Below are 21,973 nucleotides of genomic sequence, written 5' to 3'. Positions count from 1 at the left end.
GACACTAAAAGTCTGATTGGCGACACAGCAGGGCTAAGGCAGGCTCCCTGCCTGCCCTGGCTCCGCACGGCTCCCAGAAGCGGCAGCATGTCCCCCCCTCCAGCTCCTAGGCACAGGGTCAATTAGGGTGCTCTGCGCGCTGCCCTCGCCCCGAGGGCCGGCTCCGCAGCTCCCACTGGCCGAGAACCATGGCCGATAGAACTATGGGGCGGCGCCTACGGATGGGGCAGGGCGCGGAGCCAGAGAGACATGCTGGCCACTTCTGGGAGCTGCTTGAGGTAAACGCCATCCCGCACCTCCTCCTGCACCCTGACCCCATGGTTCAGCCCAGAGCCCCCTCCCACACCCAAACTCACTCCCAGAGCCTATACCCTGCACCCCCTGCTGCACCTCAACCCCCTGCCTCAGCCCTGAGCCTCCTCCTGCTCTCTGAACCCCTCTGCCCCAGCCTGGAGCCCCCTCCTGTACTTCAAACACCTCATTTCCGGCCCCACACCAGAGCCTGCACCCCCAGCTGGAGCCCTCACCCCCTCACACACCCACCCACCTCCTTGCCCCAGCCTGAAGCCCCCTCCCACACTCCGAACCCTCAGCCCCACCCTCCAGCCCATAGCCCCTTCCTATACCTCAAACCCCACATACCCAGCCTCACCCCAGAGCCCACACCCCCAGCCGGAGCCCTCACCCCCTCCTTCACCCCTGCCCCAGCCTGGTGAAAATGAGCGAGTGAGTGAGGGTGGGGGATGAAGTGAGCAGGACATGACCTTGGAGAAGGGGTGAGGCTTCAGAGCAGGGGCAGAGGGCGGGGCAAAGGTGTTCGATTTTCTGCAATCAAAAAGTTTGCAACCCTAACTAAAATCCATGGCAAAACCCCCTAATTTCAGTGGGAGCAGTCCTGTCCCTAAGGGTATGTCCACACTGCACTCAGGGTGTGGAACTGCAGCATATACCCAAGATAAACATACTTTAGCTAGCTGGTGTGCCAATAGCTGTGAAATAACATCACAGGCTTCAATGTGGGCTGTACAAGCCCTCCTGGAACACTCTGTAGTTCTTCGGGCAGCTTGCCTGCACTGAAGTCCGTGCTGCCGCGGTTTTACTGCCATTGCTATGTTAGTTAGCTGAATTGGGTATGTCTACCTGTGATGCAATTGCACGCCCCTTCCCAACTGCAGTGCAGACATATCTGAAGAGAGACATCAGTTGGCCTGCCCTCTCCCCCGCCAACCACGTGCACACCTCTCTGAGAGGTGTGATCCATGTTATGAACTCTTGCTGTGCTACTGTGAGTCTTTCAATATTGAGTGCTTTTCTTAAGGCCTCAGCTGCTGGAGATAACTAATCAAGGGAATATCACGGCTTACTTTTCTAACATTACAGTTTCTAGCCCTCACAGTTGCAGAGACAAATTTCAAAATGTGACCCCAGTGCACCCTAAAGGAACAGAAAGAAAGCTCCAAACGTATTCGTTTTAAATCTCCTCATTTTTGAACACTTGGGGTTGGCCTGGCCTGTTCACCCCAACTGGTATTAACTTAACCCTAATGAGGATACAGGTCTGTCGCATCTTATGCACATTTAACATGCGCGATTTCAACTTTACGCGGTCGGCAAAAACAAAAAACAAAAAAAGAGAAAAATAACAATTTTAATACTATACCTGAAGTGCGGGCGATTTCGCCCGCCATTGAACTCAATGGAATTTTGGCTATCCGCGGTTTTCGCTTTACGCACTAACTGTGGAACGGAAGCCCCGCGTAAGATGAGACAGACCTGTAATTTTAAATGCATATATGATTAACTATTTCACTGCTGATTATTTTACCACAAAGTGTCCAGCTACTCTGGGACTATAGACAGATAGTTAGCAGAAAAGCAACACAATATTTTTTTTCAATTACTCCATGGGATTCACAGTCTAGGAGCCCTCACCAGAGAGCTTTCATGGACCTGTAGTATGAAGAATGCTTTTGGGCTATTTTATTCTGAATTAAAATAAAATCATGAAATATCTTTAAAACATGAACATATGTTTGTTTTTTTTACTGCACTTCCACTTCAGTCCTAGGACAACGTGATGTGGCTATTAAATTCCAGCTAGTGCATTTGCAGTGCTATAGATATATTACACTCCCTAACTAGGCCTATTTTATCCATTTGAATTTCTGTGTAAAAAGAAATCAGAGGCTATTAAGCTTTGTCTCCCTTCTTGACTCAAGGCTTATAAAAATGCATGCAAAACCTACTCTGATTCAGTGACTGTGGCCAGGTCTACCCTACAAACTTACATCAGTATAATAATGTTGCTCAAAGGTGTGAAAAATCCATGCCCCTGAGCGACGCAGCTATACCAACATGACCCCCAGTGTAGACATCAGTATGACGATGGGTGGGCTTCTCTCATCAACATAGCTACCGCCTCTCACAGAGGTGGTACAACTGCGCCGGTGCAGCATTTAAATGTAGACCTGCCCAAAGGTGTGCTTATTTCCCTCTAGGCGACTGTTTGATTCTCTCTCGCTGTCCCCTGCTACCCCATCTCTGGTCAGTCAGTCATTCAGACTGACTTTTACCCTCGTCTGCCAGAAGAACACAAGTTAACCTGAATGATCCTGCAACCTGACAGGTCTGAAGTAGCTTCCACCTTTTCTGTGAACCAATACCTCCGGGGACACCTGTCACTCTAGACAGTCATGATTCAAGCCATTTGAGTTCAAAGGGACTAGATTAGTAAAACAGCATGGGAGATACGTACATATGCTATGTCTGTGCAAGCAGTGTGGGTGGGGATGTGAACATACATCTAACATGACTGATGCTTTTAATTGTTGTCTGCAGTGTTGTTGTAGCTGGGTTGGTCCCAAGATATTAGAGAGACAAGGTGGGTGAGGTAATATCTTTTATTGGACCAACTTCTGTGGGTGAGAGAGACAAGCTTTCGAGCTTACCCAAAGCTTACACAGGGCTCAAAAGCTTGTCTCTTTCACCCACAGAAGTTGGTCCAATAAAAGATATTACCTCACCCATCTTGTCTTTCTGATATTTTTAATAAAGTCCTAGCCCTTGTTCATGTGAGTTGCCTTATTGACTTCAGTGGACTACTGACATGATCATGCCGTCCTCATTCAGGTGGCAATAGTGGATCAAATCCTACCACCCTTATTTAGCTCTTTACTCAGGCAAAACTCTGGCTTGGATGGGACTGCAGATTTTGTGCATGATGTACATTTTGAAATGGGGGAACCCAAGTCTGGGTTGAGGAGCTCAGGTCCAGCATATGGGCACTTAATGGCCATTTGAGTGTCAAACATCTGGAAAACCTCTCCCCTGCTTACAAATACATTTTGAAAGAACCCACCATGTCTGGAAAAACCATGTGGATGTCTCACATTTAAAAATGAGATGCACATTCTGTGTGTGTATGTAAAACATACAAGATTGATCGATTATCCCAGAAATAACTTCCCTTTCTATGTGGACTTTTGTTCCCAGGACCCAACACCACTTTATAGATTTTATATATAAAATACAGATAAACATTAAATAAAACATCTCTATACCATAAAACAGATTAGTACTTCACAGGTTCTGACAGTGTAGTTAGACTTTGATAAAGGGCTTGTCATGTGATGCTTAACAGATGTCTGAACTCAGACAGTTCTCTGGCTAAAACCTTCATCTTTGAAGTTGTACTAAGCTTGTTCCCACTGGGATCTCATTTTGATGGTGCTGGCAAGGGTCTTGCTGAAAGTTTTGTTCTGTGTCCAGTGTGGGTGCTCTAATCCCTTAGTTATTCCATGTGTGCACTTTCACCACAGTCTTGCCTCACTGTGGCCAGATGTCATCAAGGAAATATGCAGTCTAGAGAGGTGTCTTCAGAAACAGGAGCGACTTCAGACAAAAACAAAAGAAGAACCATGACCCATGCTTCCTTTTCATGCTGTTACTCAGCATTTTTGAAGAATCATCCCTGCTCTGTTGTTCAGTGTCTTTCCATGTTTCTATTTTTTTCCACTAGTTTAAAAAAAAAAATCCTTTAAACTATAAGAAATGGTATAGGAGCAAGAATTTACCAAAACCAGAAGTGCCCATCCCCATCAGTAGGATCAAAATCAAATATGTATGAACCATATTTGTGTGTGCATATATATGAAATACACATGCACTTTTTACATAATTAAATTAAAAACTCAAACACTGGAATATATACAACATGTCAATGTGTGCATTGGAGAAAGGTGCAAAGACTGAAATAGATCTTGGGCAGTCACTTAACCTCACCTGGGCCCTGAACCTGTGAGGTTTTGAGCACTCTCATTTCCTACAGAAGACATTTGCAGGTGAAGGCACTAAACTATCTTGCAAGTTCTAGCCCTTGCTCACCACCCAGGCCGAGGTGGTGATTAAGCAGCTAATGACATAAGATAGCAATGGTTAATAATGTTGTTTTTAAATAGGTGAAGAACAGAGAGATGCACTTCCATTGTATTTTTCATCTCCTAAATTGTTTTGAGGTTAAAGAGTCTGTATCATTGAGCAGTAAAGCATGGCATAGACAGTACAGTGTGTTTACTACATGTAAGGCTCCCTTTTGATCTTATACAACTTCAGCTGGTGTAACTTACAAACCGAAGAGCTAGAAGAGCAAGGTTGTAACAGGAAATCAGATAACGGGAGGATGGAAGAGAGCCAGCCCTGCTTTATTTTCTTCTGACTCTTCAGAGTGCAAGCCAAACCATTCTTAAAAGGTGACTTGATCATGGTCTATACACCTCTACACCGATATAATGCGACCCGATATAACATGAATTTGGATATAACGCGGTAAAGCACCGCTCTGGGTGGGGTGGGTCTGTGCACTCCGGTGGATCAAAGCAAGTTCGATATAACGCGGTTTCACCTATAAGGCGGTAAGATTTTTTGATTTCTGAGGGTAGTGTTATATCGCGGTAGAGGTGTATCTAGATGGGGAGAAGTTTTCTGATAGTAGAGGGCACTTTAATCAAGCAAAGATATAACAAAATCCCATAGCTGAGAGCTGAAGCTAGACAAATTCAAACTGGAGATAACAAATTTTTAAGAGTGAGGGTAATTAACCATTGGAACAACTTACCTAGGGACATGGTGGATTCTCCATCACTTGAAGTCTTTAAATCAAGACTGGATGTTTTTCTAAAAGATAACTTCTAGTTAAACTAGGACATATGGGCTGCATGCAGGAGTCATTGACTGGTGAAATTCTATGGTCTGTGGGAAGTCAGACTGGGTCATCAGGAGAGTCCCTTTGTCCTTAAAAATCTGTGAAACTTGTGACTCCCTTACACCCACCTGTCGGCATAGACTGCCACACATATCACTTCTCAATTTGGTCCTTTAGTTTTAGTCCTGTGCATAAGGCCTTGGAATTAAGGTTGAATATTAACTGCATTTCCTTGTTTTGAGTGCATGCTTTCTCTCGACCTGAATGCTGTATTGACCTTAGGGGTGAAATCCTGGCTTCATTGAAGTCAGGGGGAGTTTTGTCACTGATTATAGTGGAGCCAGGATTTTACTCTAGACTTGTGCGTTTGCAATTTTCTTGACTTGTTTTTCTTTTCTATATAAAAATTCATGTAAAATGTTATTGTCATACTGTCTGGAGTGGCTCTCAGCCGTGAATGCCAGCCTCAGGGCAGACTGTCAAAAAAGCAGAGCTGAGACCCCAAACTGATTGTGTGTTCTGTAATTAGATTTAACCAACCAAGTAGCAAGTGTGAACTCCTAAAGCACTATAACAGTCTTACCATGGAGTCACAGACAGTCCCCTTGGGCTCTCCAGTCTGTCTTGCCACCCCAGGCAAGCTGGAATTAGTGATAGATGGTTGATTTACACCGAAAATCACAATAATATTCAGGGCACTCCCAATCCCAAAGGACCAGTCGTTTACCCCAGGTCAATTTGCACTTTAGATCTTACTGCAAAGACAATGCTTGAAGCCAATCCTATAGTAAACTACCTAAAGATTTATTAACTAAGAAAAGAAATGAGAGAGTTATTACACGGTTAAAGCAGGAAATCATATTTATGCAAATGAATTAGTCTGTGGTTCCAAAAGGTGACAGAGTTGTAGTAATCTCTCAGCCGTGAATGTCTTTTAGGGTTAAAAGACAGATTGACCCTAGGGATCTCTGCTTCTGTTTCATAGCTTCAGCTCTGGGAGAGTCCAAGCAGCAAAAGAAGTGAAACATTTTCTTATTGGCTATTTTTATTTCCTTCTTCCAGAATTCAAGCTGATGGCATGAGCCTCTTTGCACGCATCCTCTTCATGGGTGTGAGGGGGCAATTTAAAAAGTCTTTGTATTGCGATGTCCCACAATGGACCCTTTAGTTTTGATGGGCCTTCTTGATGGCAGGAGATATTCTTCCTGACTGGATTCACAGCTTCAGAGCAAACGTTTTTACCGTTACAAAGCAAAACTTAAATATGACCTTATAGCATGTGAGAAAGATATAAATGAGATTAATGCATGCAGCAGCCTACACATATTTCATAACGTCTAAACACATTGTTATAAGTCCAATACACATTGTGACCATACTAAGACACAGGTGAAACAGACTGGTTTCCAGTAATGAATTTGTCAGTGCTCAGTGGAGGCCTAAAGCCTGGACAAGAGCTGGCATCTGGTCTGCCGGCCTCACCCTTCTGGCACCAGTTAAAGCTACCTGAAGGGTGGCCAAAGGGCCATTGCAGCTGTGCCTGTGCCACGGCCCGCATTTTTCTGTGCCACATCCTCTACAAAAAGAACAGGAGTACTTGTGGCACCTTAGAGACTAACATGTTTATTTGAGCATAAGCTTTTGTGGGCTAGCCTCTACGGTGCCACAAGTACTCCTGTTCTTTTTGCGGATACAGACTAACATGGCTGCTACTCTGAAACCTATCGTCTACAAAGTGGGCTGGGACGGGAGAGGGAATGGTGCAGATGCCAGCCTGACATTCTGTGCCCCAGCAGAATCCTCCCAGGGCCAGCTCTGCCCGGTTTAGCCCTGCTTTGCTGTATTCTCTGAGTAAGGGTGCAAGCAGATGTGTGCACATGCGCCAAAGAGAGAAATGGAAAAGCATAACCCCTCCCCACAATGTGGTGTGCTGGCAATTTGCAAAAATTGAATGCAAGTTTAAACAGCTAGCACCCTTCACAAGCATTCTCTGCTCCCATTCCTGCTGTACCATGCAGATAATCATTTACAAGAAACTGCTAGCAGGGGGCCTGTAGCTTAGCTGAACAGCTGGCTGTCCTCTTGGTCACCATAGCAACATCTGTCTAAGTGAGGTTGGCAGGTTCTCTAGTCTGAGGTAATTTATTAAATCAAGTAGTTTGTCGGGGTTGCAGAGCCGGCAAATGTTTGGAAGGATTATTATTTCTGGTTTTGTTTGTGTGTATGTGTTCATTTGTAGGGGAAGGATGTAAGGTAGGCCTGTCCCTTTCTTCCTGGCAAAGCGTGTTTATTGGGGCAGATGCACAGCGAATCCATTTCATGTTCTCAGGTCTAGCAGGCCTGCTGCAAGCATGACAATGAGCTTGGGAAGAAAAAAAAGCTTTCATTTGTTAGCTTAGACAAATGTAGGGTTGCCAACTGTCTATTTGCAGAAAACCGAACATCCTTTTGCTGCCACCTGCCCCGCCCCTTCTCTGAGGCTCCACCCCATCCCTTCTCCGAGGCTCCACCCCCACTCCCTCCCTCCCCCATCCCTCCATTGCTTGCTCTCCCCCACCCTTGCTCACTTGCTCATTTTCACTGGGCTGGGGCAGGGGGTTGGGGTGCGAGGGGGGGGGTGAGGGCTCCGACTGGGGGTGCAGGCTCTGGGGTGGGGCAGCCAACAGGGCGGCTAACAGGGGAGTTTGAGAGGGAGTTCTCATTGGAGGAGAAGGTACCTGTATTTGCATCTGTCCTGGGTGTTCCTGGGTGTTCTTGTGTGTTTGTTTGTTTTGGTTTGTAGGGGCCGGCAGGGGCTGGGTGCTGGGACGGACGCCGAGGCCTGAGCAGGGGGCGGGGCTTGGCTGATCAAGGGGCCCATAAAAGCGGCCGCCCAGCCAGGCAGCGGTACAGCTGCGAGCAGCGGCAGCCAACAGGGCGGCTAACAGGGGAGTTTGAGAGGGAGTTGGCAGGAGGGCGGGGCGTGTCGTGTGCTCCGTGGCCCCAGGTGCTGTGGGCAGAAACTGCAGCAGCCATGAGCCAAGCAGCAGCAGCAGACAGAATGCAGATGGCTGCATGTGGAAGCTGTGGTATGTATATAGTCCTAGCAGGAGACCCGGAACAAAGGTATGTGTGTATGAAGTGTCGCCTTATAGTGTTACTGGAGGAAAAGATTAAGGGGCTGGAGATGCAGGTAGAGACCCTGGTGGAGTTTAGGCGGGGCTTTGAGCAGCTGATGGAGGATGGGCAAGGCGGGGCTGAAGAGGAAGGCTCTAGGGTGCAGGAGGAGGCAGTAGTAGATGACAGCGAGAGGGGAATGGAAGGAGGAGATCCAGGGAAGTGGAGGCATGTGACTGTGAGAAGTAGGCCAAGGAAAAGGAGGGCCAGTGAGGGGGGAATAGAACTCAGGAATAGGTTTGAGTGTTTGGAGAACGAGGTAGAGGGGCAGCAGGTGATGACTGAAGGTGGGAGGGTGAGGAAGAAGAGAAGAGCGGCTAGTCCGAGAGAGAGGGGGGAGGAGTTGATGGAGACAGCACCAATTATGGGCCACCAGAGGATACAGGAAGGCATAAGGGGGAGCATAAGGGAAGATAGGAGCAGACACAGGTCAGGACTAGAGGGATCGGAGACTAGATTACTAGATCGCACTGTTGCCAGGCGACGGCAGGTGTATGTAATTGGAGACTCTTTACTGAGGAGATTGGACAGGCCTGTGACCAGGGCGGACCCGGAGAACAGAAGGGTGTGCTGTCTACCGGGTGCAAAGATACGCGATGTGGACCTGCGGTTGAAAAGGATCCTGAAAGGAGCAGGTAAGAACCCCTTGATAATCCTTCATGTGGGAACGAATGACACGGCTAGGTTCTCGTTAGAGAGAATCAAGGGAGATTATGCCAGGCTGGGGAAGACTCTCAAGGAGATAGAGGCTCAGGTTATCTTTAGTGGGATTCTGCCTGTTCCGAGGGAAGGGCACCAAAGGGCTGATAGGATTGCGAGGATAAATAGTTGGCTAAGGGAGTGGTGCTATAAGGAGGGCTTTGGGATGTATGGCCACTGGGAGGCTTTCGGGGACAGACACCTGTTCTCGCGGGATGGGCTTCACCTGAGTAGGGAAGGAAATAGACTTCTGGGAGGGAGGCTGGCTCATCTTATCAAAAGAGCTTTAAACTAGGAAGTTTGGGGAGATGGTTGGGAGATGCACAGTTAATCTCCACGCCAGTTTCCGGTATTGAAAAGCTGAGTGTAATAAGAGGAGACATAGCCGGGGAAATGAGATTGGACATAGGAGGGACAGGGGGGACGAACACAAAGAGGAGCGCAACATACAGTGCTAGTAATGGGAGACAGGCTAAACGACATATATTAGGCTGTTTGTACACCAATGCGAGAAGCCTAGGTAATAAAATGGAGGAATTGGAGCTCTTGGTCCGAGAATTGAAACCGGATATCGTAGGAATAACTGAAACATGGTGGAATGGCAGTCACGACTGGAACACAGGTATGGAGGGGTATGCGCTGTTTAGGAAAGACCGGGATAAAGGTAAAGGGGGGGGGGTGGCATTGTATGTCAATAGTGAAATAAGCTGTAAAGAAATAATAGTGGATGGAATAGATAATACAGAGTCCGTCTGGGCAATACTCAAGCTGGGTAAAAGTACTACTAGAGCCTCTCCGGGGATAGTGCTTGGGGTGTGCTATAGACCGCCGGGATCGACCCAGGATATGGATAAGGAATTGTTTAATGTATTAAGGGAGGTAAATACTAATAGAAACTGTGTAATTATGGGGGACTTTAACTTCCCGGATATAGATTGGGGAACAAACGCTAGTAGCAATAATAGGGCTCAGATGTTCCTAGATGTGCTTGCGGATCAATTCCTTTATCAAGTGGTAGCTGAGCCGACGAGGGGGGAGGCCATTTTAGATTTGATTCTGGTAAGTAGTGAGGACCTTGTTGAGGAAGTGGTAGTGGGGGACAACTTGGGCTCCAGTGATCATGAGCTAATTCGCTTTAAACTAAATGGAAAGAGTACCAGAATTAAGTCAAAGACTAGGGTTTATAATTTTAAAAAGGCCAATTTTAACAAATTAAGGGGACTGGTAAGGGAAGTGGATTGGGCAAACGTATTAAGGGACCTAAAGGCAGAAGAAGCCTGGGATTACTTTAAGTTAAAGATGCAAGAGCTGTCAGAGGCCTGTATCCCCAAAAAGGGAAAAAGATTACTAAGCAAGAGACTTAGACCGAGCTGGATGAGCGACCGGCTGAAAGGGGCGATTAGGAAAAAACAGAAAGCGTACAAAGAGTGGAAGAGGGGAGGGATCAGTAAGGAAACTTACCTTAGCGAAGTCAGAGAATGTAGAGATAGAGTGAGAAAGGCCAAAGGCCGGGAAGAGTTGGACTTAGCGAGGGGAATTAAAAGTAATAGTAAGAGGTTTTACAGCCATATAAATAGGAAGAAAGCAAAGAAAGAAGAAGTGGGACCGCTGAAGACTATAGCCGGAGAGGAGATTAAAGATAATCTAGGCATGGCGCAATATCTCAATGAATATTTTGCATCGGTGTTTAATGAGGCCAATGAAGGTATTAGGGATACTAGCACCGTTACAGAGGGGCATACGGGATGGGGGATTACCGCATCCGAGGTAGAAACAAAACTAGAACGCCTTAATGGGACTAAGTCGGGTGGACCAGACGATCTTCATCCGAGAATATTGAAGGAATTGGCGCGGGAAATAGCAGGCCCATTAGCGACTATATTTAATGAATCTGTAAACTCGGGGGTAGTCCCGTTAGACTATGTGGTTCCTATTTTCAAGAAAGGGAAAAAAAGTGACCCGGGTAACTATAGGCCTGTTAGTTTAACATCAGTAGTGTGCAAGGTGCTGGAGAAGATTCTGAAAGAGAAACTAGTTGAGGACCTTGAGGTTAATGGCAAATGCGATAAATTACAGCATGGTTTTACGAAGGGCAGATCGTGCCAAACGAATCTGATCTCCTTCTTTGAGAAAGTAACGGACTTATTAGATAAGGGAAATGCGGTGGACCTAATTTACCTGGATTTCAGTAAAGCGTTTGATACAGTACCCCATGAGGAACTATTGGTTAAAATGAAAAACATGGGGATCGATATGAAAATCCAGAGGTGGATAGGGAATTGGTTAATGGGGAGAATGCAGCGGGTCGTATTAAAGGGTGAATTGTCGGGTTGGAGGGAGGTTACTAGTGGAGTGCCTCAAGGTTCGGTTTTGGGACCCATCTTATTTAATCTATTTATAACTGACCTCGGGACAGATTGCAAGAGTGGGCTGATAAAGTTTGCGGATGATACGAAGGTGGGAGGAGTTGCAAACTCGGAGGAGGATAGGGATACTCTGCAGGGAGACTTGAATGAGCTTGTGAATTGGAGTATTAGAAATAGGATGAAATTTAATAGTAAAAAGTGTAAGGTTATGCACTTGGGGACGAATAATAACAATTTTAGTTACAAGATGGGGACGCATTGGTTAGAAGTAACGGAAGAGGAGAAGGACCTAGGGGTCCTTGTGGACCGCAGGATGACTATGAGTCGGCAATGTGACGTGGCGGTGAAAAAAGCCAATGCGGTCTTGGGATGTATTAGGCGAGGTATATCTAGTAGAGATAGGGAGGTCCTGCTTCCGTTGTATAAGGCACTGGTGAGACCTCATTTGGAGTACTGTGTGCAGTTCTGGTCTCCAATGTTTAAAAAAGATGAACTCAAACTGGAACGGGTGCAGAGAAGGGCGACTAAGATGATCAGAGGAATGGAAAACCTGTCGTATGAAAAGAGATTAGAGGAGCTTGGGTTGTTTAGTCTGACAAAGCGAAGGCTGAGGGGGGATATGATTGCTATCTTTAAATATATCAGAGGGGTTAATACAAGGGAGGGAGAGGAATTATTCCAGTTTAGTACTAATGTGGACACGAGAACGAATGGATACAAACTGGCCGGGGGGAAGTTTAGGCTAGAAATTAGACGAAGGTTTCTGACCATCAGAGGGGTGAAATATTGGAACGGCCTTCCGAGGGAAACGGTGGGGGCGACGGACCTGTCTGGTTTTAAGATTAAGTTGGATAAGTTTATGGAGGGAATGGTTTAATGATAAAACATAGTAGTCAAGGAAAACCAAGCAATGGTACATGAACAACATAATGGCCAACAAGGGTCAGGCTAGAGACTCTTGCCTATATGCTCGGGGTATTACTGATCGCCATATTTGGGGTCGGGAAGGAATTTTCCTCCAGGGTAGATTGGCCGAGCCTCTGGAGGTTTTTCGCCTTCCTCCGCAGCATGGGGCAGGGATCACTAGCAGGAGGGTCTCAGCTGATTGAAGTCACTAAAACACAGGACTGGGGACTTCAACGGTAGAGTACAGGGAAGGGTCTTGCGGCCTGCGGCATGCAGGGGGTCAGACCAGATGATCATAATGGTCCCTTCTGACCTTAATGTCTATGAGTCTATGAGTCTATGAGTCTATGAGGGGTTGGGGGTGTGGGAGGGGGCTCTGGGCTGGGACTGTGTGGGAGGGGGTACGGGCTCTGGACTGGGGGTGTGAGCTCCGGATTGGGGCCAGAAATGAGGGGTTCAGAGTGCAGGAGGGGGCTCTGAGCTGGGGCAAGGGATGAGTGTGTGGGAGGGAGTATGGTCTATGGGCTGGGGGTGCAAGCTCTGGGGTGGGGCCAGGGATGAGGAGTTTGGGGTGCAGGAGGAGGCTCCGGGCTGGGGCTGAGGGGTTCAGAGTGCAGGAGGGGGCTCAGGGCTGGGGCAGGGGGTTGCGGTACGGGAGGGGGTGCGGGAACCGCGGCCAATGGGAGCTGCGGAGCCGGTGCTGGGGTGGGGAGCAACGCTTAGAGCCCCCATTGCCATCCCTAAGCCTAGGAGCCAGAGCAAGATGCTGGCAGCTTTCTGGGAGCTGCGCGAAACCAGGCAGGCACCCTGTGTGTCCTGCTGCAGGCGGCCAACCGGACTTTTTATGGCCCGGTCAGCAGTGCTGACTGGAGCCGCCAGGGTCCCTTTTCTACCAGGCTTACGGTTGAAAACTGGACACCTGGCAACCCTAGACAAATGCCTACCAGGAGGATGGCTAAGAATTCCAAAGGATGTATCCTGTCAGAAGTGTCGACTAGAATCAGGTTGGAACTGAAGTGTTCGGGGCATGGGGGGAGCAGGGTGTTGGTGGTGGGGAGACAAAGCAGCAAGGTGGTAATTAGAATGTTGTACACTTAAAGTCTGAAATCTTACCAACTACCAGGACTAGAATATCTATACACTGTTAAAAAACTGGGGTTGTGCTTGGCACTATTCATTTCTAACTCTCTATCTGCGATGGTTCATGAGATAATTGTACCTTAAAATGGCCAATGGTCTCTTGGACCAAGCAAAAAATACGGTCTGTTTTCCATAGAAGATAGGATGCTTTTAGCAACCTTAACAACCTGCACCATTCACCCACTGCTCTTCCAGTACTGGCTGGACCCAGGAAGGGGAAAGTCCATGTAAAAATGAGAAATGATGAAGGGGGAAGGGAATATTATGCACATTTTTCTAATCTCAAAGTTCAGTATTTGAATTCATTTGGAGGTTTGGGTCAGATCTGACTTTATCCAAATTACTTTGCTAATCCCTCGTTCAGATTTCAAGCACCTGGTGATCTGTACTGCTATTCTCTAGTACATTTCGTTTGTCACAGAGAATGTTCTACCCATCAGTCAGAAGGAGCTGCTCCCCTTCTATTGCCATGTATCCCATTAATAGTTCCAGACTTGTGGCCATGGATACAGGTCTTTTGGATGGAGACAGACCTTTAGGGTATTTCACAAGTGTTGGTTACACTGTCAGTTTGCTAACAAACTTATTTGTACACAAGTGCACATATTGTGCCCTTTAAACATCAATATAAATGCACTCAATGCCAATATGTGCTTGTACTGACTTCTTCCTTGATCAACAAATAGAAATTTCTGATTGTTTGAATTCACAGGTCTCATCAACCAGCTTTACAGGAAGTAGTTAGACTGTCATGTAGAGAAGAACGGGGCCTCAAAAAATTATAAACAGAAAGTCCCCAAGGCATGCACACAGCCTCACAGGAACAACAAAATAGCAGGGTCTGGCCCGTTGTCCTAAATCTTTGTGGATCCATGACTAAAACAGAACAAAATTTGAGGGCAGTTGCAGGCCACATTTTTGGGCCTCAGTGAGCACTAGCGAACTATCTAATTAATACTCACATTGTGGCATGCTGCATTGGGTTATCCCTAAACCATCCCTAACTGGGTATGTCTACACTGGAGCTGGGGGTGTAAATTCTAGCTTGAGGTGACATACCCGTGCTAGCTCTTATTGAATGAACATGCTACAAATAGAAGTGGGAGGGACTAGCTGCCATGAGTACAGTCCCCTCGGAGACCATAGGTACGTACTCAGCATGGTTAGCTCCTCCCATCGCTTGCACCACCACAGCAACAATCCTGTTTTTAGCACGCTAACTCATATGTCTCCTCAAGCTGGAATTACATCTTCCAGCTCTAGTGTCTTTCTGGCATACCTAGGAAGCCTTGTCACATGAATCCATGCAGGTACTGCCTCCGAGCTTATGTGTCTTTTGAATTCACAACGATACCTGTGGTGATGTGTGCTGTAGTAAAACATCTGCATTCCAGGGATGCTGTTCGATAAATCAATTTCTCTTTGTTATAGCTGCATTTTGGATCATGCTTTATTCCCTTTGCTGTCCGTGTCTACTGCACTTTGGTCACAGGGTATTCAGGTTTATGAAGATCCTGCTGTTTTGGAGAGTCTCATCCGTCATTGAGTAAGCCAGTGCTCTGGGTGTGTTTTGGTAGGGTTTTCCAAGAGGAACGTTTCAGGATTAACACAGCCTCAGTTCTGAGGAAGTTTCAGTTTTCAGAGATCAGGAGAACTGGGTAAAATAAGAACCAACCGGAACCTTTACCCAGTGCTGAAATCCAACCCAAACCCTTAATGAGGGTCTGAAAAGATCAGAGAACCTTTTTTGACAAAAATGAAATGTTATAGTTTCACCTGCCTCTACACTTCATGGACAGGATCAGAAGTGGTGATCCACTGCAAGGGGTGACTGGTCAGGATTCAGGTATGTTGGCAAAGCTGTAATGGATGGTTCGGGATTGGAATAACAGTAGGTGCTGATAGCAGAACTATTGGTAAAGAGGTTGTGGTAAGTATGTAGAGCACATGCCTGATTATTCCTGTCTCCAGCACTGTAACAGGGACAATAGTAAACAAACAAGGTGTCAGGAAGGAGTACACTTTTTTCAGTCTTATCAAATGCCAAGAACTGCGTAAGCAATGGGTACTGAGTTTCCCTCCCTGCTCTGGAAGTGACTCTCTTAGGAGAGGGTGTTGGTGTAGGAAGTGGGATGGAATGGGGAGTCTTGCAATGCTGTTGCTCATGTTGTAATTGTAATAAATGAGATTTCAAGGTCCAATCCTGCTTCCAATGGAAGCTTTGCCATTGACTTCAGCAGCTGGAGGCTCAGGCCTTTTTGGGTATGTCTACACTGCACACTAAGCCTGGGCTCAGACTCAGGCTCGAACCCAAGCCTCCTTTCCAACCACCCAGAAATTAGTCTGACTCAGGCCCGTGGACCCTGGTAGGGGGCTGAGTCAGATCTTTTGTCTGTGACATGGGTCAGAGTCCAGGCCCACTGCAGTGTGAAAGCAGCTCAAGTCTGGGTTGTCAGACTTGGGCCTGGAGAGTCCACCAACACTATCCCACAATCCCCTGGACTGGGATACCCATTCAATTCCAAAGCTTGTCACTTGCTTCCCAGGAACCGGAAGCAATCTGCTGGTTAAAAACAGCTGCTCCGCGATTAACCCTTTATTGCCACACAGGCTGCTCAATAGAAACAACAAACACAGTCAACGCTAGTGTTTATTATCTATGGCCAGCAACAAGGCAAAGTCCTGCCTCAGGTGCACTGCTAGATGACCAGGCAACCCAGCTGGATTCTGGTTAACCTCTGGCAGGAGGCAAGCAAGGCATTGGACTGCAGCAAGAGCGTGAGAAATGAGCATGCGTATAAAAACGATATCCAAGGGGCTGGCAGCACTGAGGATCGACCAGACAGACGAACAATGCCAACAGCAGATCACGCAGTAGAAGACAAACGACTGGAAAATCAAGGATGCTAATGGCATCTCTGGGAACTTCCTATCTTCCAGCCTCTTCTGAGGAATTTGACTGGGCAATGGGAATGGCACCAAGCACTGTGCCCTACACGATGCATGACCCTCTGATGAGCGACGATGGTGACCTTATATCCCTCCTATCACTGGCGCCACCAGAGGAGAGCTAGGCCCTGGATGAGGCCAGTAACCGACGAGGCTGTGTTGCTGAAATAGCTACTGCACAGCCTGGGCACGTATTTGGAGGACCTTTTTGGGCACGGCCCTGGGGAGCAGCCCGCTGCAAAACTGGCATCAGAATCCGTTCTGGAGCTGGAGTCGAAGGCTGGTAAGTTTCAACCACGATGTTTGTTTTTATTAATGGATGGATGAGAGAGATTCACAGCTTATGGGCCTATTTAATTTTTAATACAAACTGGGATTTTGTTCTCAACTGTTCAGGGCTGATCCATGTCATTCTCCTATTTCCCTCCACACGCCCACTCCCACATGGGATTCAAAACGAACACCACAGAAAGATGAAATAATTATACAGGCAGTTATCATGACATTTTTACTAGTTACTTGCAGATTGGTTTATGTATGGGTTGGTGTGCCACAACTCATTGCCTGAGTACCTCTCCCCTGTAATACAGCGCACCTTACCAATCTGCCACACACTCACTATTCCCAACTGCCTGTTGAGACGGGCAGAGACAGAGGCTGCACAGCGTGAGGGGAGATTGGCAGACAGATTCACGGAGCATGACTGCCAGTTGAGGGAGAAAGACAGAGCTCAGCAGCAGGAGCTGTTCAAGCACTTACTGTGGGTGATGGCTACCAGACTGCAGGCTCCAGTGCAGCCAGTATCTCCTTTTCCAGATCCACGGCCCAAGTCCCCTCAGCACTATTGCACCCTGCAGAGCATCCATCTTTTGGACAATGTAGGGGGTGGGTGGGCCATGGCACAGGCAAACAGTGGGCCATGGAACAGACAAGTGCACCCTGTACACTCATCAATTCCCATCCAAGTGTGCCCACATGCACAAAATGTGCCAAAAAGGGCAAAGAAATCCTTTGACTGTTTTTAAACAAATGTTGTTACACTATTGCACTGCAGGTCATCATGGCAGCTGGTTTGATTGTTGCAGCCTGTCAGTACCTATGAGAAAGAAAATCTTGGATTTGCACAGAAGGCAACCTTAAAAAAACTTATTGTGTGTAATGGTAAAAGTGGCACAAATGTTAATGAAGGTCATCGGATACCCAATGTCAAGTTTCATAATAAAAATTTACTATCTGGGTCACAGTTACCCACAAACTGTGAATGGCAGTACATTACCAGTATGGACAGAATGCATAACATGGAAGTGTTTATGGAATTCATCATGACACACAATACCTACATATGTGTAAGAAATACCACACACACAACCACCTCAGATACCACTTCATTCCCCCTCATGGATGGGACCGTGTATACCCATTATGTAGGCACACAAAACATCCCTGATTTCCATTGCTTGCCAGGAATTCAGGACTGGCACCAGCCTTGACAGGCACACTGTCTGGGTGTGTGTACCAGTTCAGGAATCTAGCAGTGTCCTGAATCCACTCCTGGCGAAAAGAGTCCCCCTTCTGCTCACAAGCAGTGTGTAGGGTGCAGCAAGCCACAATAATGCAGACTGTGTGACACTGGCATCCAAACAGTTTGGAAGGCAGTGCCAACAGGATTTAATCTGCCAAATGCATCATTGTCCTACAGCTACTGAGTGTGTAGCTGAACCTTCTTTTGCCAGGTCTTCTGAACTCAGGATATGGTTTCATAATGGTGGGGATAGTGACTCCATTTATAACCATGTCATTTGGTGGGAATAATGTCCCAGCTTCTCCATGAAGGTAAAGTGCCCATTTCTGGAACACCCTGGCATCATACACCCTACCAGTGCATCCAACGTGAGGGTCCATGAATCTGCCCCTGTGGTCAACCAGGGCCTGCATAATGATGGAGTAGCACCCTTTGTGGTTTATGTGCTCCTTGTAGTGGGCAGACTATGGGCACATGAGTCCCATCAGTGGCCCCAGTCTCAAAAAGCCAGCAATTATTTCAGGAATGTTTGTAATGTCTGCTCCCTTTTGGTAAATCTCAGTCCCGATCACCTCAGACTTCTGCCAACAACAAACCCACAGCTGATTTGCCAGCTCCAAACTTGTTAGCCACATATCTGTAGCTGTCTGGGGCAACCAGCTTCCAGGTGGCTCTCAGCGACCCGCTTCTGGATGGGCATAGCTGCCTCATGTGGATGTCCTGACACAGGAGGGTAGTGACAAGCTGATCAGAAACCTCCAGGAATATCCACTTCTTCATGCGAAAATTCTGACCATGCTATTGGGCATCCCAGGGCTGCATAACGATGTGATCCCCCCAGTCTGTGCTGGTGGCCCTGCTCTAGCCTCTAGAAGTGCTGGTTGACAGAGGGGGAATCTGCAGCTAAGGCTACAACAGGCATGAGCAGTAGCACCACCTGGTTCACAGCTGGCATTCCCGTCCAGAGGAGTCTCTGGCAGTTCAAAAACTGCTGCCAAAATGCTCACCAGCATGTTGCATATGCTCCGCCTTTGTCCTGAAGTAGGACTGAGAGCATGAGGTGGAGCTGTTCTTCCAGCAGGGCAGGATCCATGTTGGCTCTGGCTGCAGGGAGTGTGTGACACAAAATGGGTCAGCTGGATGTGATTGTGGTCAAACACCACCCAAAACTCTTCCAACCAGCTCCCACGGGCAAGTTCTCTGATGACTCACTGGGGAGGGTTTGCAGCAGAGGGCCTTAGGAACCTTGGGATAAGATAGAAAATGCCCACAGAAGCTGGAGTTCTGATTCAGGTCTGCGGAGTGCAGTATGGACACACCAGCATGGTTGTGAGGCCTGAGTTTCCACTGCAGTGCGGATGTTCTAGCGCAGGCTTGAAAACACAAGTTCACAAATCCGGGCCCCACAGACTCGGACTGTGTGTGCAGTACAGACATACTCTCAGTCTCCAGAGCTGACAATTATCAGCACTAAATTGACTTAAAAATGTTTATAATAAAAACAGAGTAGGCAGAGAGCATGTCTGTTTCAAAGCCAAGATAAGATCTGGGAAGGGGACACCTGAACCTTCTACTTTGCACACCCTCTCTATGTGATAATGAGTGGGTGAACCTCAATAGGTATGATGTGAAGGGCATCTGAAACAATGTAAAATATTATGCAAACAATATTGGAACTTCAGGGTTTTGGTTCAGTGTTCAGTTGAAGTTCTGGGTGAAGGACGAAGTCAGATTTCATTATATTTCAATAGGTTTTCCTGCCCTTACTAATTTAGGATCTGCTTCTGCTCCTACTGAAGTTAGTGGGAGATGAGAACGCCTATTTATTTTCCTAGACGTTTTAGTTGTACAAAGAATACATAATCAGGCTCTTAATGTTATAAACGGGGTTAAAAGGATACTGACTGAGGATGAAAAACTAGAAACAATTTTGGCTAAAAAACATTCCAAATGTTTTTATTTATACAACAGATTTAAAAAGTAATAATGTGAGACTCATAATCTCTAGATGACTTGTAGCCATTTATCCTTAAATTAAATGGCTCTTAAGGGGTTGTTACCACTGCCTGAACCATGTGCAATGTTCATGCATCTATAATGCTAGAGAATGAAAGCAGCTGTTACTTTCCCAGGGTGTGGAAGTGCAAAACTAACTATTGGAGGGACATTGAGTGATTGCGGAACATTTAAAGAGACATGCTCAAATGGCTTGTGCCTGGAATTTAAGCTGTGTTTTTGGGGAGTATGTCAGTTTTACCAAACCTAAAAGGAATAGAAATTTAAAAAGAAAAAAGAAGTTTCAAAGTTTGTTATGACTAGTGAAAATTTCCCCTCCAGTGTTTGAAATTCAAGAGCATGAGGTTGTTTGAAAACCAGGATGTGAAACTGACTGTATACATCTCTAATATTTTTTTTAATCACACTACGCCCTTGGAATCAATTATATCTTTTGGCAATGAGTTCCACCAGTTACTTTTTCAATATAATGCATAGTTATTTCCTTTTATTGATAAGTTTGTTGCCTTTCAATTTTATTGAACATCCCCTTGCTCTTGTAGTATGAGAGAAAGTAATCTGAGCACCTGACTGACGTTCACTGTAGCATTCGTTGTCTTCTGGACCTTTATTATGTCCCCTCTTCTATTCATCTCCTTTCCAAACTAAGCAATCTTAATCTTTTTAACTTCTCCTCAACCCTGTAATAATTTTTGTCATCCACCGCTGAAAGTTTTCTATTGCTGCTATATCATTTTGGAGATTGGTTTGACAAAACTTACACTCTCACCATGAAAAAATTACTTATATAATGGCATTGCAGTAGTTTCAGTATTCTCTGTCTCTTTCTTCATGTATTCCAATATGTCGCTTGCTGTTTTCCCACCTCTGCACATTAAGTGCAGGATTTCCTTGATCTGTCCACAGGGATGTTCAGGTACTTACTCTGAGTGGTTATAGTCAATTTAGAATCCATCAGTGTGCATGAGTAATTCAGTTCCTTCCAGGGTTTATTACCGTGTACTTGTCCACACTGAATTTCATTTGCCTTCATGTTGCCCAGTTATCTAGCTCTTTCAGTTCTCTCTGAAGTCTTGGGGTTGCTTCCTTTTGGAAATGGCAGGAAATTTGGCACCCTAAGGGTATGTCTACACTACGGGATTAATCCGAATTTAGATAATTCGGATTTGAGATACAGGTTGTATAAAGTCGAAATGAGTGCGGCCACACTAGCACAGTAATTCGGTGGTGTGCGTCCAAGTACCGGGGCTAGCGTCGATTTCTGCACCGTTGCACTGTGGGTAGCAAATCCATAGCTATCCCATAGTTCCCGCAGTCTCCCGCGCCCATTGGGATTGTGGGTTAAGATCCCAGTGCCTGATGGGACAAAAAACATCGTCGCAGGTGGTTCTGGGTACAGTCTCACTTCCTCCCTCCCTCCCTCCCTTCCTCCCTGCATGAAAGCAACGGACGGCAGACAACCATTTTCGCGCCTTTTTTCTTGGGTGGGTGAACACTGCAGACTCCATACCACGGCAAGCATGGAGCCCGCTGAGGTCAAGACAGCATTCATGAATATTGCAAACACCTCGCGCGTTCTCGTGGAGTTTATGCTCAGCCAGGACCAGAAAAACGAGGAGAGGAGGCAGCGGCGGCGGCAGCATGATGAGGACATGGACACAGACACGGATACAGAATTCAGTGAAACCACAGGCCCCGGTGCTTTGGAGATCATGTTGTTAATGGGGCAGATTCTATCCATGGAACGCCGATTCTGGGCCCGGGAAACAAGCACAGACTGGTGGGACCGCATAGTGTTGCAGGTCTGGGACGATTCCAGTGGCTGCGGAACTTTCGCATGCGTAAGGGCACTTTCATGGAACTTTGTGACTTGCTGTCCCCTGCCCTGAAACGCCAGAATACCAAGATGAGAGCAGCCCTCACAGTTGAGAAGCGCGTGGCGATAGCCCTGTGGAAGCTTGCAACGCCAGACAGCTACCGGTCAGTCGGGAATCAATTTGGAGTGGGCAAATCTACTGT

The 21,973-nt window shown here is 46.7% G+C and overlaps 1 protein-coding gene across 3 annotated transcripts in view; it reads left to right on the top strand.

The window, feature by feature from the left end:
- The window catches only part of GALNT16 (polypeptide N-acetylgalactosaminyltransferase 16), a 132,311-nt gene that overhangs the window by 50,706 nt on the left and 59,632 nt on the right, over positions 1–21,973 (top strand). The window contains exon 1 of one of the 3 annotated variants that reach the window (XM_034769333.1): positions 13,268–13,331. The exons of the other annotated variants lie outside the window; for them this stretch is intronic. The gene's annotated coding sequence lies outside the window, so the exon portion shown is untranslated. Of the gene's footprint in view, positions 1–13,267; positions 13,332–21,973 lie in introns of those variants that run through there. 3 annotated transcript variants of the gene reach the window in all.

The sequence above is a fragment of the Trachemys scripta genome, chromosome 4 (genome assembly GCF_013100865.1).
Source record: "Trachemys scripta elegans isolate TJP31775 chromosome 4, CAS_Tse_1.0, whole genome shotgun sequence".
In the NCBI taxonomy this organism is placed as follows: domain Eukaryota; kingdom Metazoa; phylum Chordata; order Testudines; family Emydidae; genus Trachemys; species Trachemys scripta.
Note: the sequence above shows the minus strand (reverse complement) of the source record. Positions and strands in the feature narration are given on the sequence as shown.